General features: G+C 45.9%; 1 long non-coding RNA gene across 3 annotated transcripts in view; it reads left to right on the forward strand.

Moving 5' to 3' along the window:
* Positions 1 to 3,074: 3,074 nt before the first annotated feature.
* LOC138690553 (uncharacterized) overlaps positions 3,075 to 17,135 on the forward strand; it is a 36,786-nt gene continuing 22,725 nt past the window's right edge. For 2 of the 3 annotated variants that reach the window (XR_011329351.1, XR_011329352.1), the window contains exon 1: positions 10,382 to 11,420. This is a non-coding gene — a long non-coding RNA (uncharacterized lncRNA). Of the gene's footprint in view, positions 3,465 to 3,552; positions 3,774 to 7,294; positions 7,704 to 10,381; positions 11,421 to 13,150; positions 13,213 to 17,135 lie in introns of those variants that run through there. The other variant, XR_011329353.1, reaches the window with a different exon arrangement.

Raw genomic sequence — 17,135 nt, forward strand, 5'->3', positions numbered from 1 at the left:
AAAGGAGCGATGCTTTGCACCCCTCCCCAACTTGCACCAGATGAAATTCTAGCTTTTTCCAAGGTAGTGGAAGTGGCATAACAGATCTGTCCAATCAGGCTTGCCCCGTGGCCATGTTATCCTATACGCTCGATGAGAAAGGATCTTAAAGCCAGGGTGAGAAAGAGATTCCTCACTAAAGATCAGCTAAGAGTCGGGTGGGATTTCAGCCACGCGACCCTGAAATTCAAGTAGGGGACATGGGCACCCCCCTTCCCTCTCCTGCTCTGCAGCGTGAACTGGGAGGTACCGCAGGGGACTGGGACAGGGGAGCCAAGCTGCAGCGGGAAGTATTCAAATGTATTTCATTTCAGGGTGACCTTTAACAGGTGTGGATTTACTGATGGGGAGGGGAGAGGGAAGTAAGCGAGGGATTAAGGGGACTTTACCCTCCCTCCACTTTAAGCACCAGCTTGCACAGCATTCCAGGACTGTGAGATGCAATTTGTGGCTGTATGGCTTTATATCTTCTGCCTCCCTCAGTTCTGCTCAGGGCTGCGGCTGCCCCTGGTCTTTAGCACTGCTGGGGATTCAATAGATGGAATAGTGTACTGCCAGGTGTCTCAGATATAAACCTGGGGTACGGGGTGGGGCAGAAAAATCACCCTCTTATCTGCAAGAATTGGGATTTAACCTATAGTGGAAGTGCACAGTTCAGGCAAACAAGGTGTGTGGTACATTCCCTGGGTGACTTTGCCTGGAGATCTTCTCTTCTTGTTCTAGTGCTGCTGCATGCTGTTGAACAGCTGCTTTCCTCTAACCCAGTGTCTGCTGCAGTTCGGTGATGGATTAAGGCAACTCTCCATTTTCCTTATCCCTCTCTGAGGGGAGCTGTAAAGTTTAATTAATTACATTTTGTAAAACACGATGAGGTTCTTGGATGATAAATGCTACACAAATGTAGAGTATTTTTTAATGAGCATTGTATGACAGCTGCAGCAAAATGCATGTTTAATCAAACCGATCTGAGCTGCAAAAATCCTCTCCCTGCTGCTATCAAACAGAAATGTGGCCAAGCACTCTGTCTTGCATAGGCTAGGGTCCCAAGGCATTTTTCGAAACTTGAACAAAATAAAAAGGCAAGGAGTATATGTATATACCTGTATTTTATAGATCTCTCCCTTTATGTATGCAGTTTAGATTATATAACAATACCGCTTAGCAATAGGGAAGGGAAAGATCCGCTAACAGCGTGGCTAGATGTCATGGCTGTGTGGCAGGGGTATGTATACCTGCTCTAGTTTTGCCTGGCCATGCCAGGGACCAGAGTTCTGGCACTATATATTTTGTGTTTTACAAGTTTCCCACAGCTGTGGGTATGTGAAATCAGCCTGGCTGCAGCTTCTCTGGTACTCCCTCCCAAGCAAACAAGGTTAAAATGAAGTCTGGGAATGTCCGTCTTTGTTGTACACTGCAATATGAGCCGATCCACAGAACTAAAGGTAGTTTCCATAAAGAAAATTGCAGCCTGCTGTAATTGCAAGCAGAGTGTCGTTTCTTTTGCTGGAATTTGGTCAGGAAAAAAGATAGTAATTTCTTGAGGTAAAAGACCTGCCTTGGGCTACTCGGTGGCTAGAGCTTCAGCCCTACACTTCTTCCAGAAAGCTGTTTCTGCTGTTATCAGAATGCTGAAGTATCAGATCACTGGTGAACAGAGGAGAGACATGACTTGAAGAAGCACTTAAAGCAGAGCCTGGAAGAAGCAGTCTATAGATTTCCATCCAGTGATGACACAGGCCAGTCCTACCCAGTCATCCTACCCAAGGATGCTCTCAGCAGAGGCTACTACAGTCTCTGGCACTGGTGGTATGGGATTGAAACAGTGGCAGCAATCAGTCAGAGTCCCCTGTACTTCATCTGCACAACCGTTTCCTTAAAGCTGCCGCTTTGCAAAATTTGCCTTTTCTGGACCTTTGATAGTCTCTGCTTCTTTTGGTCACCTGGAGATTTCCTTAAGGGGAGAAGAAGAGGAGGAGAAAGGCCTCTGTGCACATATTGGCTGGCTGTGCCAGGAAGGAAAAAAAAGGCAGAAGAAATGAGCTGTTGAACCCATGGTGATATGAGAGGGATGAGTGAGACATTGTAGGGAATAACCAACCAATCAACCACTCTCACAAGCAATTTGTCTTTCCTCATTATAAGGCAACACCATAGTGGGAGAAATGTAGGGCCATTCTTCAGAAGATTTATTGCCCTGTAGCATCTGCCTGAAAAAACTCTAAGTGCTGAGTAGAGCAGGAAATTGGAAGTAGATTGCATAACCTGCAATTCAACAAAGTTCTTAGACCTTCTGTAGAAAGAGAGTGCTGGAGTTTCAAAGCTGGGTCTAGATTTTAAGGCTTTCTCAGTCCTGGGAGAAGAATCAGTGTAGGTTTGGTTAGAGCAATGGAGGCTTTGCCATTTACTGGTCTCTAGATAATAAGAGCATCCCAGAGCGCTGCTTTAACCAGTACAGAGGAAAATACCTCCCAGTGCTGTGATGGATCTAACGGTGCCTAAGATTAGTGAACCAAATGCACTTACGTGAGCTGTTGGAGTTCGCAGGACCTCTGACAAGAGAGGGGTGCCTATGTTGCCTGCCTGTGAACATATCTCTTTACAGCCCTCTGTATGTACAGCATTTTCTCAGAAACCAGCCTCAGGGACAATTATACATTAATAGCTACTTCTTTCAGAAGCAGCCAGCCCTGCTCCTGAGAAACAGCTATTTTCAGGCAGTCTTGTTCCTGAGGAACTGCTATTTTTAGTGAGTTCTATTTCTGAGGCAAAAAAAAGAAGAAGAAGCCATTTCTGTATCCCTCCACCATGGCCCAGACCCACTGGCTGTGGTTGACTTGCATTTTGCAATAAACATTTCCTCTTTACATCTCAGTAGCCTGAAGAAAGTGGTTCTCCAGCCATTACAGAAAGCAGCAATCTGAGCTGGGGCTAATTATGCAGGGAGGGTTTGTGGGAGGCAAAGCCGTGCTCACATACTATAGATTCCATTAGAACGAGTAGGGAGATGTAATGGGGCTCTCCTGGGAGATGCAGGACTTTTAGATACCTAATTTGGAAGTCCGTTCTGGTATCCATTTTCAACATCCCAAGAGTAATGATTAATCCTGTACTCCAGGTTTCTCTGAATCAGTTTGTAGCTGTAGTAAATATGGGCTGAACATGATAACGTCATTGATGCTATGGGTAAATGACTTGAGGCAAGAGGAGCTCAGGTTTTGTGGCCATTAACTCACTGTGCACAGTCATCTGGCAGCAATTTCGACTCAGGAATCTGCAGCTGAGATAAAGGAGGCTCTGTCAGAGCTGGAGAATGCGGTGTTTCGCAATGTAAGTATCTAATATGCTGAAGGCCCCATAAACGCACCCCAGCAATGCTGTGTTCTCATTCCTGCAGCATCCCAACAGCATGGACCTGGAGATCTTCCGTACGTTCTTGCGACCATGGCCTTTCAAGGGGCATTTGGTAGATGCAACCACACACAAATTCCAGTAACACCTTTTTATTATTCACAGATTTAATGCAAATAGTGGTGTCCTGACAGAAGGGTGAAGTGATTCTCACCATGCTGAAGCTGTCCTGAATTTCAGCAGAGCCTGTGCAAAGTTCGTCTCAGGTGTGTTACGGTCTCTTCCCTACAGCTACTTCTGCCTCTGATAGGTGTGCTGCTGAAGGTAACACGTTTGGGTAATAGTGGCATCAGCAAAGAACATACACTGGAACCACGTCTTGGCAGGTTTGTATATACTAGTAGGTCTTTCCTTGGCAGGGTGTTGCCATCTGGATTCAACAGAATCAGCAGCTCTAGTCTTTGAAGAGGGTCACGGCAGTATTGAAAAAAAGCCGCCCATCCAGGCACCGTTTGCTCAGGGGCTGCTCTCTAAAGACTCTGGTGTGTGTGTGTGTGGTCTGAAGGTCACTTTTTCTCGGAGCGAGGCTCTTCTTTCCTGTCTGAGTGAGAAGGGGAGGCTGTTAGCGGTTCAGCGTTGTAAGCAGTTTCCCTCTGCTCTTGTGCAGGCAATACTGATGAACTTGGTCTCTAAGTGAAGATTATTTATCTTATTTTTAACCCTCTGCAAGAGAGGAGCTTGGTTGTGTTTGTCCTGCAAAACCAGACACTCTGCCGCGCCCCTCTTTTTTTAAAATATTCCTCATATCCTCCCATCTCCAGGAAAAGTCATTATCTCTAGACAGTTTCTTGAAACCCAACTGCCTTTGTATTCTGGTCATAAGCAGAGCATTGTTCAACGTGCGAGTGAGTCGTGGCTGCTTTTATCACAACGAGAGCCCATTATTGGCACTTTTCCCTTTTTACTGCTTCACTAGAGAAAGGCAGGCGAAAAATGGGACAGAAATCTAGGAAATGAAGGGTAATTTACAGTTCACAAACGAGCAGTAAAAATTAATTAACTGTCTGAGGATCCATTCCGACCTGGGCCATGGAGCTTGTGCCAGCTCTTTGCATTGCATAAACTGTCTGTGCTGTGCTAGGCTGCTGAGATCAGGCTTGTGCTGTGAAATTAAGGCTCTTTGCTGAGGTAGAAGTCCTTTGGGCTATGCAAAATGTGTATGCACACCTAATTTGGTGTGCCAAAGGGACATGATGGTGCATATAACTCAGGTCATTACATGCTCAACTGGCTACTTATGACGTTCACTATTAGTTGTCACAGTAACTGCTCATGTAAATTACAGATGCAGTTATCCACATAATTTAACACTGAGCTCCTTTGAAAATCCAGGCCTAATTCCTACTCCTTTTCCATGCCGGTGTCCGCATGAACGAAACACGCTTTACACACCATATCCATATGGTCCAGTTCCAAAAGGGGACAGAGCCCCAGAGGGACCGGAGAGATGACAAGACACTGGCCCAGCGGGGCTATGGGCCAGTTTGGTCCTGCTGTGGGGTGCAGGAACTGAGCAACTCCAGCATCTTGCCAATCATGTTGCCAGCCCTCCAGTCAAGCCTGAGATCCCCACCTGGAGAAAGAACTTCACAAATCAGAAATGTCCTAAATTGGATCCTTTTTTGGTGCATAATTTTCAAAACTGTAATTTCCATTTGAGAACTATTTGTCCTGATCCTGAGCGTCAGCTGAACTCATTTTTTTTCCCTGTAGTTTAATTTAGGCAGCAGATGCCATCAGAATGTTAATGCCTTCTTAATTCTCACCTACATGCTTTTATTCTTATTAATTTGTTATCTGGGGCTTTAATATTCTATTTTTTTCCTACTTTGATCAGTTGAAATAATTTGATGGCAGCATTTCAACAGGGCTTGTGATGGGAAAGTGTGTAATGGTGCATCACCAATGTATGTTGCTGTGTATCCTGCAGCGTGCTCAGCTGTTGTACTGTGAGAGCATGAATCATGTGATGTTTTTAGGTGATTATAGATGAGGCCTTACTTATCCCTGCTGTGAATAACTAGAGAGGGAACAAGCTTTAAGGACTGTTTCCCTGGTTCAGTATTTTGCCCGGTGCAATCTAAGGGCTGGCAATCCAGGAGTGTGATCCTAGCCCGTGGAAGTGCAACTGAGCTTGCATTCAGCGTGCTTGGACAGCTGCCCAGCCACAGCGGATGCTTTCAGTCAGCACCCTTAAACCATTGGTACGGGGAGGCGATGGAGGTGTACCCACAGGACTCCCTCTTCTCAGCTCAGGGATGAGGCTTCCTAAATGGGAGCCATGGGAAGAGGGGCAGGGACCTTTCCCAGCTGGGATGCAGCGCTGGAGGACGGTCACCTCCCAGGACCGGAGGGCAGCAGGAGCTCATTGCAGAGAAGTGGGGATGGATGGGTTCATTCCTGCTCCCCAGCTGATACCAGATCCAACTGCACAGGAGTGTCTCTGTTGCTTGGGTGCAGGGAGGCAGCGGGTTTGGCTTCTGAGACAGTTGTGGTGAACGCTACCTAGGAAAGGATGTTTCAAGCTGGCTAGAAGTAGCAAAAATTAAGTTAAGGACCACCAGAGAAAATGAATGGTCTTACTAATTTAATCAAAACACTTCTGCTTAAAGGAAGAGGAAGGAAAATGCCCAAGTCACAGACAGTTTGTCAGTGTGGTTCACTCTCTCCTGGCAGCAGAGAGAGGGGAAGCGTCGCCAAACTTTGCTGGCTACTTTGGTACAACTTCAACAAGCAAAGAAACCCTTTTGCCCAGTAGAGGATGGGAATGACCTGAATCCACCTACCAGGAGGTAAATAAGTAGAGGGAGAGAGGAACTATTTGACCCTTTACATTATGGCAAAACTTCGCTCTTAATGCTCTCACACATAGGTTTGGGGCAGGCAGCTGGAAGGTAATTTTATCACAACTGAAAGATATAAGATAAGATTTTCTAGAGACACTCTCCCCACTGTGCGAGAAAAGACAGAAAAGAAGGAAAGGGATGAGGATGAATCAATATTTTACTATGTTGCTTCTCAAGCCCAGTTTCTACAATGGGTTCCAACATGTGCATACTTAGTGTTCTAAATTGGGTTTACCTACCCATAAACTATTCAGCTTGTCCTAGAAAATCTAAGTCTGTGGGCTTGCAAATACACCTTTTCCTAATGCCACTGTCTCAATTTTGGGAGACACTAATTCAGGAATAAGGGTGTGACTCTTGTTATTCTTATTTACTCTTGTGTGTTCTTGTTATTTAGGGGATGGAATATATCTTGGGTTGTCCCCCAGACTTCCTAGGAAAAGCATGGGACCAGGTTCCATTTTATCCCTCCAATACTATTTGCAGATACCAAAGGGTCAGAGCAAACATCTCTTTTCATTGGATCCTACCTACAGGACGAGAGGTGCAAAGAGTTGCAAAGTCACACGACTGGCTTTTAATAGGATTGCAAAGAAGTTTTTGAAGCAAACGCTAGCCAGTACTATGTGCTCAGAAGGGCTGATTGTATTCATTGGAGCACAGTGACTCCAGATCAGAGCTTGCTCATGTCCAGGCAGCCTGAAGGGTGACTGAAATGGTAACGAGCTTGTGAAAGAAAATCTCTGCATTCAGTCCAAAGACTGCGTAAAGCAGGGGCCTGGGTAACAGCTGCATCCAGTAGTTTGGTGGGAAAAATCTGAGTAGGGTGAAACTGTGGCTTTCATTTGGGCAGATGTAGTCCATCTGCTGATGGGATCAGGGATGGGACAGCATCCTCTGGAAAGCTGGGATTAAGATACACAAGTGGTGCATGCAAATTAGGCATCAGATTATGCACATGCGAACCATGACGGTCTTCTGGTATTTTGGTTGGCTTCCAGGTTCGGATTTGGAGTCCTTTATTTCTGGTGCATGAAGGCAGCAGCTGATGTGCTGTGCCTCAAAAGATGCTTCTGCTCCTGACGTCCGGATTCCAGCATGACCCAGTGCAATGACAGTCACACACTCAGCTCAAGCTGTCCCCCCCTCCCTCCGTACTTCCCTCCACAGGAAAGTGGATCCTTCTGCAAACCAGTCCCAGCTTGGACAGAGAGATGCCAGAGGAAAAAGTTTCAGAGGCCAGGTCCTTCGACAGGCTTTGCCCTGTCCATCACTCTTGAAACTCAGTCCCATTAAGAGACGATAACTTTCTGGCTGATGCGAACTGCTGCATGACACATCGGATATTGTGTATAGGACTTGAAGAGGTCGATGAGAGCTATCTGAATCATTCATTACCCGGTGAAGTAGGTGAGTGACTGCTGTTGTCCTTATCCTTTTAGAGGAGGATGCTCAAGCACGAAAAGGTTGAGAGATATAGTGAAGGTCCCTAAGGGAGGAACCATCAGAGCTCAGAAACAGTGCTTGTTCCCATGCTCAATTATTCTTCACCTGTTTCTCTCTGAAAATCATGTACTAAAGATTAGTGTTAGTATGGCTGGTCAGCTTATGCCATAGAAACACTATAACGTGAATTTAGTCTTTTCCGCTATTTTTTGGTAGTCCATGAATCAATCTCAGTTCACCAAACAGTTCCCGCTGTGTGTCCATGATAAACTTTCTCTCTTGGTAGGTGTTCTGTGTTCTTGGTTGGTCATTTGGTTCACATGGGGGTTTTCCTGATTCTTGTTCTGAGGAATGAAGCTTTTTTTAAAAACAAGGAAATCCTAAATGTTAGATTGCTGTCCCTGGGGCTGTGTGTAAGGATTCATTCTTTAGGCTTCCTGAATAGTTTCTTTGGTTCTCAGCAGCTCTCGCACCGTTCATGAACGATGTTGTTATCTGTGTTGTTATTGCAACCAGACATTGACTTGGGCACCAGTGGTGCTAGGTACATACCAAACACAGAGCAACTGGGTGGTCCTTGTCCTAGGGAACTTAGGACATCAAGGTTTGCAGTGTGCTGAGGTCAGGTCTGTCTTTATCCTTCCAGCTCTAGTGCAATTGTGAGAGGGAAATAATAGAAAGAACAGAGTGGGAAGAAGGTCGTCTGCCCGAGATGTGTATCTGAGGTAGTTCCAGGATAGTGGGGAATAGAGAGATTCATATATATATACACTGGTAAATATGTATAAATGAGGGACTTGAAGAGACCTTCTGTCTATTTGGGAACAACTAGAATTCCTGCTAAGTAAGACTCAGCAACTCATGTGGCAACTAGGGTGGTCTTGATTTTTAACCAATAAAAGAACCAGCCTCTTGATCCCTGGCTTTTTTTGCGGTATCTGTTTCTTTCTCTCCTTTTCTTTTTCCTTTTCCCAGCCAAATGCTCAAACATACCCAGAAAAGCCTGTTCTTTTCCCAGCTGGCTGTATCTCTGTAGAGAGAGGCTGTGGCCCTCTCCCATTTCAGGCCCGTTTGACCTGGTCTTGTAACCAGATGTTTCACTGGAGAACTTACACTTGGGAGAGCCTGAGTTGCGTTCAGCTGCTGGTGAACTCTCTGCCTCGGTCAAGCGGCTGTAAACAAAACCAGCCCAAGAAAAACAAAACCTTTTCTAAACCGAGTTGGCCAAGGACAGGACTGAATCCAGAGCTGCAGATGGCTGTTAGCATGTCGGTGAGGCTGCAGAGAGAAGCTCATCTGCCATCCCAGATCTTCAAAGACGGGTTTCACTTAGCTGAGGGATCATTTTGGGTGGATAACAACTACTGTTCCCCTGGTCTGCAGGGGTTTGGAGATACGTGACACAGAGACGCCTTGCAGTGCTGCCCACAGTGCCTCATACCGTTTGCAGCTGTCCGTGCATTTGAGTGAGTTTCTGGCCAAGAGTATTTAGGAAGTGGTGGCTTGCTGGCCTGAAAGTCTCAGAAGAAGGAATCACAAGAACACCATAGCAAAACAATTAGTCAGGGACATCCTTTCTTTTGAGAGACATGTCACATGCCTGTTGAGATTATTCACCTGGTGCTTGTAGACAGGCTTTCTGCAGAAACGGTCCTGTCTTCCACACTTCATCAGAAGAAGATGTGAGCAATGTCTTCTGGGGTTAAAACTACAGCGGGAGCTTAGATTGTCAGAATGTTGTTCTTCAGTTTGGGAAGTGGCCAACTCTCAGAGTTGTTCCTGTTTTGCACAAGATACAGTGTGGCTGATCATTAGCTTAGATGCAGCGAAAGCCTCACTTGCAGGATGGCATCTAGAACAGCAAGGGGTCCCCTCATCCTCTAGTGACAAGTTACAGGAGTTGGGGCTGCTGCCCCAGGCTCTTCCAGCTTGGTTTGGACCTGGGATTCAGATCTGAGAAGGCTTTTTCCATTTGAGTTGTGCTTGGCCAGGTTAGAGGGCAGAGGAGCTGTGCAAACAGTGAGATTTGCCCCATCACCTCTGAACAGAATCAGTTCTTGAGCCAGAGCCATTCTCTGGTGAAAGGGTGCATTGTGCCGAATTGAGATTGCTGGGGGAGGGATTGTTTGGCACTCTGATCACTGCTGTGCCAGGAAGGATGGAGGCCTGTGGCTAAGCTCTGTACACACAGAATTGTGTGATACCCACATCAGTGATTTTTCCTCTGCAAGGGTCAGGCTTGCCTGTTCCCGAACATCTGCTACCACTCAGCAGTCATCCACCACTGTGTCGAGATATTTATCCAATATTCAGTATTCCCTCACAGGGAAATGTGCCATCTCCTGCACCTGCATGTGTACTAGCTCCACTTTCTACAGCCAAGTACCAGCTTGCTGTAGGAAATGTCGAGGTGACCTGGCTACAGCCCATGGCCACTTTCTCCTCTGATCCATCTCTGGTCCCATAAATCATTTTTAATAACCAGAGTGCTCTTAATGCAGCAGTTCTAGTGTGGGCTAGATCTGTTTAACCTAATCTGAGTATTAAAGCTGGTCACAGTGATATCTGAGCACCTGTGACTTCCTCAGACCAGCTAGAATTCAGGACTGTGAAGCCAATGGCTTTTCCTGTTCGTGCTGTACTGACACATCCCTCTTGGGGTGATTAATACCTTCCAGAGATGGCATTAAGGTCAGCTACACCAAGGTAAGGAAGAGATGAATGGGGCCGCAGGGCAGATATTCCTTTCAGATTCTCAAGTGAAAAAGTTTTCAGACTTTCCAGACCTTGGCTTCAGCATCTCAGGAAGACATTCTTCCTTTGTAAGAAGCTCTGGGGGTGGCATCGCTCAGCCAACTGGGCACAAGGAGACAGCTGGAAAGAGGAAGGGATCTGATAACACTATTTTGCCCTCTGTGCTTAGATCGACACTTCATTCTGTTTTAAACATCCGCTTCATCATTCCTGCTGTCCAATATCCCACTATGGCCCCAACAAGAGCTATTTTAATCCCTCATCATTCATCGGGAGGCCCCTTCCTGTTCCCTTTCTATCTGCTCCCGCATGCATGCGTGTGCATCTCTCCACCGAGAAATCCCCTGTGCTAGCTGTTGTCGGAAAGGTCACCCAGGGATATTCACAAACAGCAGGTGTAAAATTAACAACTGGTGCCATTCCAATCATCTGGCAGGAAGGAAAACATTGGACAATAGGTAGAGCCAGGGTAGAGTTTCCAGCTGAAGGCTCATTGCCTGATATAGGACGGCAGATCGGTGGGCTGGGAACTCTCCTAAGAATGTGAAACCGATAGGGTATTAGCAGGCCTTCTCTGCCCCTCCAACACAATTGTTTTCAGCTTGCTCAAAAATATTTGGAAATGTTACCGAGCAGGACGTGTGGGCGAGAAGGCATCCTCCAGCCAATCAGCCGAGTAGATTTCAGCCCTCCCCTTGAATTTCAAGCTTTTATTTTCCCTGATGGAAGGGAAGGTGCATCCTCCATGATTAATTTAGAGATCTTAAAGCATTTTGGATGAGTTCCTGCAGCAGAGTAACAAGTGGTGCTCTCAAGGATTATGGAAATTGTGGAGAGATGGCAAGATGGATGGGTGGATATATGATCGATACCGATTCTGACCCTTTATTGGTTTTGTTGGAACTGATTTTAGCTGCATAATACAATGTGAGTATCACTCGATAATGGCATCTTGATGGTATAAGTCTTTTGGAGGCATGAATGGTAGATCCTGTTAGACCTTGACTAGTGTCAGCAACCAGAATGGTAGCTTGAGTCTGTGAGCACAGCAGTAAGATCTACTGTATAATTGAGGCTGTGGATGTACACAAGGAAAGTTGGCAGCACTGAACACAGTGAAGGCAATGGAGAATGGAAAAGGTTGTTGAGAAGCTTGGTTTAAACTGTGGTGAGCTGAGTTTTTCTGCAAGTATTAGAGAGAGTGCGGTAGCTGTTCCCAGCATGGAGAAGGAGTTTGGCCAGAGGTTTTAACAAACACACAGCCTTTCCTCCGCTAGAGTTCAAACACAGAAGTCTTGCCTCTAAGAAGTAAGAGGAAACGTGTGGGGATTGCTGCACCTCAAGAGCAGTACGTCGGTGCCTACAGCTATCTGGCTTCTTTAGTCTCCTCTGCCCTTCTCCTTCTCACCCTCAAAGCTGTCACTTAGTGTGACGTGACACCAGGTATCTTCTGGCAAAATGCTACCACACCACAACCAGAACTTGTAGGCTCCTGTCCAGCTTACACAGTGTCCATCCTCTGTTTAAACAGGTTTGGTACAAGTTCCATCCACCACAATACAATTAGCACTGAAAAAGTGCTCTTGCGGGTCTCTGAGCCATTGGTCTCACTTAGCAGGGATCTCACACGTGGACTGTGCTGACAAAGGATGCCTGGGCTGAGAGAAGGTCTGATAACGCAGTGTAACCCTGACATACGTTGTCAGCAGGGCTGCCATCGCCAACAAGAGCAAGGGGGAGGACTGAAATTCTCCCGTTCAATTGGGCGAATCTGACACCTTCTCGTTCTTGTGTCCTCGTGGCTCAGCCACTTGACATTTCTAAACATTCTCAAGCAAGTTCACTGGAAAACTATCCCATGTCAGGAGCTGGTGATGTCAAGGCTAATAACAGTCCTGGGGTCAAATCCTTCTGATCCTTCAGGCAAGGACCTCAAGATTTGGCTCCAAGTCAATAACAAGGTCTGTCACGTCGACGATGGCTTATTATGAATCCCAGCGCAAGCCGTTCCCAAACAAAGTGCGTTCGTTTGGTTTTCCATGCAGGAAAAGGTTATCAGTTTCCAAAGGCAGGTTCTCTCTTCCTTGCATGGAGCAGCAAGCAAAACCGGTGAGCTCGGAATGGGCAACAGCACTTCACCTTAGAGCAGGAGACGGGGACGGTGATAAATCTTTACCTGGGAAATTCTTCTCTTCCCCTCTGGAATGGTGCAAGCTGATTGTTTTCATCTCTAGAGATGCTGGTTTTTTTCTTCTGTGTCTCCTTCCATCATTTGGATGTTAAGAATACCACTTGGCTGCCTCTGTTAATGTTACAGTGGACCTCAGAAAGGGACAACTAGCCATATTGGGAAATGCATGACTGGATGTCAGGGAAGGAGATAGCAGGGATCTTACTGGCTCACACTTGTGTTGCGGTGAAAAAAGGAATTGTAGGATGACATTCACTTTGCTGTTATATTATAATCCCGACAGCGTGTTGAGAGTGATACCACTGGAATGGTGTCCAAAATGATAATTATAACCACTTCCTATTTTTAATTTCCTCTTAATAAGGGAAACAGTGGTCATCATCCTAACAATAATGATTCTGCTCTGCCCCTCCAGATGTCAGAACATTATAAACATCGATTAACAAACATTGATGTCTCTCTACAGGCCTTTCTTCCAAACTGAAAACTCCGGTGCAACTCAGCCCACCCAGACACACACTTCAGCAGGTACAAACCAGGGTGCTACAGAAAATGCTGTACCTGCTTTTCTGTTGGCCTCATTTTACAAGGGAGTGTTTGAATCATGGAGAAATAAGGTGACTTGCTCCATGTCCTTTGGTGGAGAATAGATTAAGCTGTCTACATCTCCCCATTTTTCTCTGTCAAATGGCCTTTTTGCTATTTTTTAGAAGGCATTTGACATGAGGTTCCTAAATATGTAAGCTGATGTTCAGAATTGCTGAGTCATCACTAGTTCCCCTCCAGGCAGTACCTAAACAAGATATCTGTGGGGAAAACTGTCTTGTCTTGAATATCAGCAACCACTCATGGTTATTCCTCTTCATACACTCATATATGTCTTTGCAGGTGGACCCAGCTCTGTCCACCTAGCCAATCTGATGCACGTAGAACCAGCACAAGACAAGGAGGACCACAGCAGATAGCCCCGCTTTCCCAAACTGCTATTAACAACAACGTGACTATTTCACACATCCCTCCTAAATACCCACCTGAATATAGCAAGTCCTTTGGCCAAGGGGGGCCTTAAACTATGGTTGTCAAAAGTCTTAGCTAAGGCAGAGTTGGTCCATGTGTCTTGGCTGAGTGACGCTTTACTTCTGAACAGTTCTTGACTCCAGAGAGAGTGGGTTTCTCATTTTGCAAAGCACTAATCTCCTGCTGGTTTATAGGAAGTTTCTGTAGGATCTCTCTCCGTTGAAGGTCAGATTTCATGTATCTTCTGAGATCCTAGAACCAGGGTTCTGCTGTGCTAGAAAAGCAGAAAGGAGAAGACTATATGAGGTTAGCAAGATCTGAGCAAAACAGCGTTCTTGGCTCAGACAGCAATTCTAATTATCCAGCACTTAGGCATCGAGAAGATTCAGATAAGAGGTCTCAGATTTAGCTCCTCTCTTCTCTCTGCAAGTTAATGTGCCACTTTTCTTCTTTTTTTTTTAAGCAGACAATCAAATCTGTGATAGCAAATTTCAAGTTAAAAGGAAAAGATTGTCTCTGCAGAGAATGGAAAGAACCATTTTGGCTGTAGGGTGAGTTTTGTGATCCACCAGAGGCATGGGTAGCTGTCATTCCACACACACTAAACAGAAGCTAGTGAGCTTGTTGCAAGAGAAGCTGGATAAAATCCTATGGCTTTTTATATACAGGGTATCAGACCAGGTGGGTGGTCCTGTCTGGCCTCAAAATATTCGAGTCCATGATATATCATTTGCTGTACTGGATAAAACCTAACCGAGCTCCTGTTATGCTTCCACCAGGGCTATTTATACACTGTGACAATGCAAGAACCTAGTTTCTGACTTATGCCTTCAATCTGAGAAAAGTCAATTGAAAATCACATAGTTCCTGCAGTATTAGATCATATGAAACCTTAACGAAAGCTCTGCTCTATAGCCCCATCCACTTCATCTCCATTGCAAAGGGCCAGATTGCCAAAAGAAGAGGTGTCATCACCAAGCTGATAGAAGCCGTCTCCCTTCCTTCCCTGGAGTATTTATACAGGTCAGCCCCTCTAATACGTAAGCTCTCATCTCCTGGCAGTTTCCTCATAGGAGAGCTTCTGAATTTTCCTTCTCTCCTCACTGCATAGCCACCCACAAACAGCCTTTCAGTCATCTGAATGCTCGTAGATCACTAGCATATAGCAAAGCTTTAAGGAGCATGCAGAAACAACCTATATACTAATCCAACAGCACTGTGTTGAGGCTTGTCTTTATTTTCTGGGATAGATAAAAATCACCTTTAGACAAGCTTCTTCCTTAACACCTTGCTCCTAGAAGGCCATCAGTCCGATCCAACCCTGTTTTCTACCAAGAGTTATGACTCTGAACCCTGTTATACTTCTGAGTGATGCCCGTGGTGCTCACCCGTTCCAGCTACTCCTAGTTACCTGGGTATGTCAGCAACAACTTCTGCAGGGTCCTGACACCTGCTGTGAGGGTTAGGCAGCAGAAAAGCTCTGCTTCTCTGAGCCTTTTCTATCTACCGCAGAGCTGATGATTGAATCTCTCCCCCTACTTGCTCTTTGCATTACGCTATGGGGTGGAGAGGAAGCAATCCTCTGAATCCATAACTCTCCTACCCTTCTTTTCCCACACAAGTTAACTCCCAGCCCTTGCTTACTTCTGCTCCAGCCCCCTTCTGAGCGTGCTCTCATTAAGACCCCAGAGGGAGGAGGTGATGCTCTGAAATTGTCTTAATTGCTCTTGTTTATACTGGTTACGATGGCAATAAGTTGCCATGCAGAGGAGGCTTTCTTCAGATGTGCAGGTTCTCCATTGTTCTGTATTCTGAAGGATTATCTGTAGGCAGCTCCAAGTCATTTACAACAATAGATTAATATGAAGATCAGTAATACTGGGTGACTCACAGTCACACACATGCGAGACCCGACAATCGTTGTGACCTGCCACCGGATTTAAGGGGAGGTTAAATGTTGCTGGTATGCTCTTGCAGGGTGCTGAAGAGATAGAGCTCTGCACTTGCACAGTTTCTGCTATCCAGGAGCTCCCCAAATATGAATGGAGAATGCTATTTTGCTAGGGCAGGCGATGACTGTTACACTTGCTGGAAAGCAGGGAGCTGGAACAGAGCGTATCTTTTGTCCAATGTAAATTTGTGTGTGCCAAAGTTTAAACGGGGGTCAGGAATCCTGACTTTTAGTCCCTGATATATCTGCCAGGCACTCTATCATCCAGACCCTAAAGAGGATCTTTTGTCCACTGTAAATTTGTGTGTGCCAAAGTTTAAACAGGGGTCAGGAATCCTGATTTCTAGTCCCTGATCCATCTGCCAGGCACTCTATCATCCACACCCTACAGAGGATCTTTTATGTGTGTTGTGTGCTACTTGTACTATATCCCATTTATCACCCTTGACAAATGACAGAGAACAGCTCCGTCTCAAGTTCTTCTCTAGACCTCTGCAGTACAGTGCCTGGGTCTTCACTTGGCAGAGACCCCTTGGAGATGATGTTGAGATATCTCAGCTGTAGGTTTGTCCCTTCTGTCCCACTGTTCAGACTTAGGGCTTCATGCTGGGACTGGCTGCACTGAACTAGGAGTACTTTGCTTTCCATTCTTACTTTTCTGGATAGTGCCAGACTGCCAGATCAGTATCAGAGACACCCTACATCCCTCTGATCCATCCCTTGAATCAAGAGGTCTGTGTGCCATCCTTTCCCCTATATCCTTGGCTCAGGTATATATGTGCCCTCCTACTATGTCCCCACTAGTCCTCAGTCACCCAGTATCCACCATTCTCCTTCCATGTGCCAGGCACTCCATGCATCCTCTGCCTCTCTCATGCATCATTATCCCGACTTCTCTCCTGCTGTCAGGGGCTCATCATTCCCCCCATCTTTCCTTTCACCCATGCATTTTTTCACTGTTTGGGAGTTGATACATTATTCAAAGAGTAGGGAACGCGGGCAGACCTGAGAGGAAGGCTGGGTTTTGCTTTCAGGGATTAACAGCTGTCATCAACCTGCTCTTGACTCTGAAGTCCATTACGGAGCCGGGTCAAGCTGCTGAAACTCCTCACCAGTTTCCTATTTGCTGCCTATTTTCAGTCCTTGGATGCTGACAACAGCCCCATAATTTCCAGTGTCAGTTAGGTTTGGTGCTCCGTGTTACCATATTGCACGTACTCCAGCAGACAGACAAGTGGAGAAATACTTTCCAGCTGAGTGTGAAAAATTGCCTTGCTCAGTCCATAAGTAATAACGTGCTTTGTTGAGTCTAGCTAACTTTCTTCCTCATATAAAACAGTGCAGTTTCTGCTTAATTTTCTGCATCACAAAAACACCAGGTCTCAAGAGCTTGATGGTGGGCCAGGTCCCAAGTGTGTCGCTAAGCAGTTACTGAGTCCCCGCCTGCCTCAAGCTGAATAAAACCTTGAGGCAGAAGCTGAGG

The sequence above is a fragment of the Haliaeetus albicilla genome, chromosome 22 (assembly GCF_947461875.1).
Source record: "Haliaeetus albicilla chromosome 22, bHalAlb1.1, whole genome shotgun sequence".
Classification (NCBI taxonomy): Eukaryota; Metazoa; Chordata; class Aves; order Accipitriformes; family Accipitridae; genus Haliaeetus; species Haliaeetus albicilla.